The following is a 6000-nucleotide window of genomic DNA, read 5'->3' on the forward strand; positions in this document are numbered from 1 at the left end:
TATGTGTTTTGCTTGGAGTGTCGTGTATTATAGGAGTCTTTTCTTTTTGTTTTGTCACAATCATCCTTGCTGCACACCTTTTTGAGAGGGACATGCACTCATCGTGAATTTGCTAGAATACTCAATGAGCTTCACTTGTATCTTTTGAGTTAGGCAATTTAGCTCGCATGTGCTTCACTTATATCTTTTGAGCTAGATAACTTTGCTCTAGTGCTTCACTTAGATATTTTTAGAGCACGACTGTGTCATAATTTGTAGAAATAAAAACTCCCGATCTTCACTTATATCTTTTTGAGAGTGCTCTCTCTAAGTAACTTGGTAATTGGCGTGTGCTATGAAATTAGTCCTAAATATGATAGGCATCCAAAAAGGATATAATAAAAACTTCCATATTCAAGTGCATTGATTAGTAAGAGAAGTTTGATTCCTCACAATTAGTTTTGAGATATGGATATGGTAATATTAGAGTTATGTTAGTAGGGTGTTGTGAATCTAGAAATACTTGCGTTGAGGTTAGTGATTCCCGTAGCATGCACGTATGGTGAACCGCTATGTTAGGAAGTCGGAGCATAATTGATTTATTGATTGTCATCCTTTGTGTGGCGGTCGGGATCGCGCGATGGTTAACACCTACCAACCCTTCCCCTAGGAGTATGCGTTTAGCACTTTGTTTCGATTACCAATAAAACTTTCGCAATAAGTATATGAATTCTTCATGACTAATGTGAGTCCATGGTATAGATGCACTTTCACCTTCCTCCATTTCTAGCCTCTCTAGTGCCGCGCAACTTTTGCCGGTGCACAAACCCACCATATACCTTCCTCGAAACTGCCACCATACCTACCTATTATGGCATTTTCATAGGCATTCCGAGATATATTGCCATGCAACTCCCACCGTTCCGTCTCATGACATGTGCCGTCACTTTCATATTGCCATTGCATGATCGTAAGATAGCTAGCGAGATGTTTCAACGTCGTACGCTAAGCTAGATCGTTGCACATCCCGGTACACTACCGGAGGCATTTCCTACAAAGTCATCATTGTTCTAAGTATTGAGTTGTAAGTAAATAAAATTGTGATGATCATCATTATTAGAGCATTGTCCCATGTGAGAAAATAAAAAAAGAGGCCAAAGTTGCCCACCAGAAAAGAAAAGAAAAAAAGAGAGGCCAAAGAGCCCAAACAAAAAAATGATGAGAGAAAAAGAGAGAAGAGACAATGCTACTATCCTTTTTCACACTTGTGCTTCAAAATAGCACCATGCTCTTCATGATAGAGAGTCTCTTGTGTCGTCACTTCATATACTAGTGGGAATTTTCATTATATAACTTGGCTTGTATATTCCAATGATGGGCTTCCTCAAAATTGCCCTAGGTCTTCGTGAGCAAGCAAGTTGGGTGCACACCCATGCTACCTCTTGAGTTTGCGTTGGTTTTTCCCTTGAAGAGGAAAGGGTGATGCATCACAGTAGCAGTAAATATTTCCCTCAGTTTGAGAACCAAGGTATCAATCCAGTAGGAGTATCAAGATGAGGCACCAATTTACGTCCGCAAAAACAAACAAACTTGGACCCAACGATATAAAGGGGTTGTCAATCCCTTCACGATTATTTGCAAGGTGAGATCTGAAGGTGGAAAGTGCAACACAGTAAAAGTGTAGATCTGAAAATATGATGTGAAGTAGACCCGGGGGCCATAGTGTTCACTAGAGGCTTCTCTCATGATAGCAAGTATTATGGTGGGTAAACGAATTACTATCGAGCAATTGATAGAATCGAGCAAAGTCATGAGGATATCTAAGGCAATGATCATACATATAGGCATCACGTCCGAGACAAGTAGACCGATATTTTCTGCATCTACTACCATTACTCCACACATCGACCGCTATCCAGCATGCATCTGGTGTATTGAGTTCATAACAAACAGAGTAACCTCTTAAGCAAGATGACATGACGTAGAGGGATAAATTCATGCAATAGATATAAACCCCATCTTTTTACCCTTGATGGCAACAACACGACGCGTGCCTCGCTACCCCTTGTGTCACTAGGTGAGGACACCGCATGGTATGAACCCAAAACCAAGCACTTCTCCCATTGCAAGAATTATAGATCAAGTTGGCCAAACGAAACCCATAACTCGAAGAGAATTACAAGGATACGAAATCATGCATATAAGAGATCAGAGGAGACTCAAATAATATTCATAGATAATATGATCATAAATCCACAATTCATCGGATCTCGACAAACACATCGCAAAAGAAGGTTACATCGGATAGATCTCCATGAAGATCATGGAGAACTTTGTATTGAAGATCCAAGAGAGAGAAGAAGCCATCTAGCTACTAGCTATGGACCCGAAGGTCTGTGGTGAACTACTCACGCATCATCGGAGAGGCAATGGTGTTGATGAAGAAGCCCTCCGTCTCCGAATCCCCCTCCGGCAGGGCACCAACGGTCCGCAGATGGGATCTTGCGAAGACGGAAGCTTGCGGCGGCGAAAAAGTATTTTCGTGGCTCTCTCTGGTGGTTTTGGATTTTTAGAGAATTTATAGGCGGAAGAAGTAGGGCAAAGGAGCCATGGGGGGCCCACAAGCCTGTTAGGCGCGGCCCCCAGGCCACAGCTAGGGGGCTTGTGACCTCCCCCGAGGTCCTTTGCCTTGGTTCTTAAGTCCCGTGTGTATCTTCTGTTATGGAAAAAATCATTCCACAGGTTTTATTCCGTTTGGACTCCATTTAATATTCTTCTCTGAAAAAGGTCAAAAACACGGAAAAAAACAGAAACTGACACTTCGCACTGAGTTAATCGGTTAGTCCCAAAAAAGATATAAAATAGCATATTCATGCATACAAAACATCCAAAGTTGACAAGATAATAACATGGAATCATAAAAAATTATAGATACGTTGGAGACGTATCAACCCACTAGTTTTCTGTTTGAGCTTTCACACACTTATAACACTAGTGCATTCATTGCATGGCAATCCCTACTCATTCACATTGATATCTATTGATGGGCATCACCATAGCCCATTGATACGCCGAGTCGATGTGACCATCTCCTCCTTTTTGCCTCACAACCTCCACCACACTCTATTCCACCTATAGTGTTATATCCATGGCTCATGCTCATGTATTGCGTGAGAGTTGAAAAAGTTTGAGAAAGTAAGAGTGCGAAAACAATTACTTGGCCAATACCGAGGTTGTGCATGATTTAAATTCGTTGTGTGGGGATGATGGAGCATAGCGAGACTATATGATTTTGTAGGGATAACTTTCTTTGGCCTAGTTATTTCAAAATTTCATGATTACTTTGCTAGAATGCTTGAAGTATTATTGTTTTCATGTCAATAGTAAACTATTGTTTTGAATCTTACGGATCTGAACATTCATGCCACAAGAAAGAAGTTACAAAGAACAAATATGTTAGGTAGCATTCCACATCAATAAGTCGGTATTTATCACTTACCTACTCGAGGACGAGCATGAGTTAAGCTTGGGGATGCTTGATACGTCTCCAACGTATCTATAGTTTTTGATGGTTCCATGCTATTATCATGTCAACTTTGGATGTTTTATATGCATGAATATGCTATTTTTGGGACTAACCTATTAACTCAGTGGCAAGTGCCAGTTTATTTTTTTCCCAGTTTTTGACCTTTTCCAGAGAAGAATATTAAACGGAGTCCAAACGGAATTGTGGGGACCCCGATCCTAAGCCATAGGAATCCAGCCTGTAACACATCGCATCTCTTTGCGGTCTCACGCACGGTTAACCCCACGGCTGCAGCCTTACCTTAGCCGGGACGGTTTGCGCCTTTTGACTCGCGTATGCAATTGTGTCGCTAGCAATCCAATGACAAAGAACACGGATCGACATGTCTAGTCATAAACCAAAGTGGCAGTTCTGCACAGGGACAGGCATACATGACCCAGCAAAGCAGGTGTCGGTCACCAGCGAATGTAGACGAGTTGTAGCAAGCTACAAGGACTCCATTACATCGCGTGACATTTCCCCAAAGGGGACAGACACAACAGCTAAGAAGGACACATGCCGGTCAACCAATGTGTCCGGAGCAGTAGCGAACTACCATGGCTCGTTGGATCACAAAGGGGCATTTCCTTGTAAGGAATGCTACTAAAGCCTACAGCTAGGTAATCGAACCCCATACATATCAAGTACGACACCCGTACGCATGGCATACTGATATGTATAGATACATCGATGGCATCACAACATAACCATAAACATACAAGCTTTATTTAAAAGGCTCAGAAAAGCCTCACACATGATATTACACAGTAGGGGTCTCACGACCCATCATAACAGTCATTCAAGTTACAAGCCAGCAGAAGTAGATAAACTGTCTGAGTACAGACAGATGAAACTAGAAGGCACATGGCCTGACTATACTACAGACCCACCCTAGGGCCAGATCGTAGCTGGGATACCAGCTACTCGTCGTCGTTGATGTCTAGGAAGAACCCTCCATTAGGGTCATTAACAACCTCTGCAACAAATATTAAGCAAACATGAGTACAGAGGTACTCAGCAAGACTTTAGGATAACTATCTACTCATGCAATGTATCAATAAGGAATTGTGGGGTTTCATGCGAAAAGCCAGCATTTGACTCGTGGCTAGATAACTTGTATTTTAAATAAATTTTGACAACTTAATTTCTCGCACATGAGTCCACTAACACCACAACAATACTCCATCGTGGAATCATTCCGTCTCCACACGGAAATGCCGTCCACGACACTCACACTTATCTTGACAATTTTATGAGTAGCCATTAAGGTTATCTATGAACAACATATGTCTCCAAGTAGTCCATATCCGCGGACGCGGCTATTCAAATAGATCATAACCCTGCAGGGGTGTACTTCTTCACACACGCTCTCGCCACTTATCGCCATGTGCACGTCATGCACCTCGGCAACCTTAAAGCGGAAGCCCAGCGAGGGAGTCGGCCACGACAGTTAACCACACTAATACTTAGTCCAGGTCTATCGCCTATCTAAGGGTAACCCGCACGGAAGTTCGGCCGAGGTTTCCGCCACGGCCCCAAACGATGTGCGCAGGGTTCCCAAGCCCACCATCCCGGTGCCACTTGGTACACCGTGCCACTGCCTACCGCATCACGGCCCACCTCTCAGGTCAGCCCTATGCACGGCCTCCAGCATGACTATAAACACCAGAAACTACTTGCAACTCCTGGACCGAGTACTAAGCTATTAATAAGTCGAGAGGGTCAATTAAGTATCCCAACGTGTGGTAGTATCTAGTCTTGGATTACATACACGGAACTCAGTTCCTAAGGACGGTTCCAATGAAACAACCCGCCATGTACTCCTACATGGCCTTTCACCGATACCTTTACCAAATCAGGTTCAACACACAACCCTTACTTACTGAACACATTCTCACAATTCTGTTCATCACCCAGATGACAGACCATACACAACTCTAAGCATAGCATGCATAGCAGGATAAGGCACATCATGGCTCAAGCAGCTACCAGGTATGCTAGGTTGCAAGGTTCAGCTATTTACTGTGACAAGGACAGGTCATGCAAAGGAAGTGGGTTCAGCTAACGTGGCAAAAGCATTTGAAGCATTTGATCCTAATGCAATAAATAAGTGCATGAGCGAGAACATGGGCTTTATCGGGATGATCAAAATGGTTGCTTGCCTTGTTGCTTAGTAGGGGGATAATATCCGTCAGTCGGATATTCGGTGGAATCCGGAGGAGCGGAGCCTACCGAAAGAAATGACAACAATCAATAACAATCATATGCAACAAAATGATGCATGAGCATGGCATGAGGATGCAAGGTGGTATGCTAATGTAGCTATCATTTATTAGGTTTGAAGTTGATTTGAATCAGATTCAAATATCACTTCAAATGAGGTATTCTCAGATACCATTTTAATTGATTCGACCTGATGCTCAGATCAACTTGTTTTTAACATGCATGTGAATTAT

This window comes from Hordeum vulgare, chromosome 4H (assembly GCF_904849725.1).
Source record: "Hordeum vulgare subsp. vulgare chromosome 4H, MorexV3_pseudomolecules_assembly, whole genome shotgun sequence".
Taxonomy (NCBI): domain Eukaryota; kingdom Viridiplantae; phylum Streptophyta; class Magnoliopsida; order Poales; family Poaceae; genus Hordeum; species Hordeum vulgare.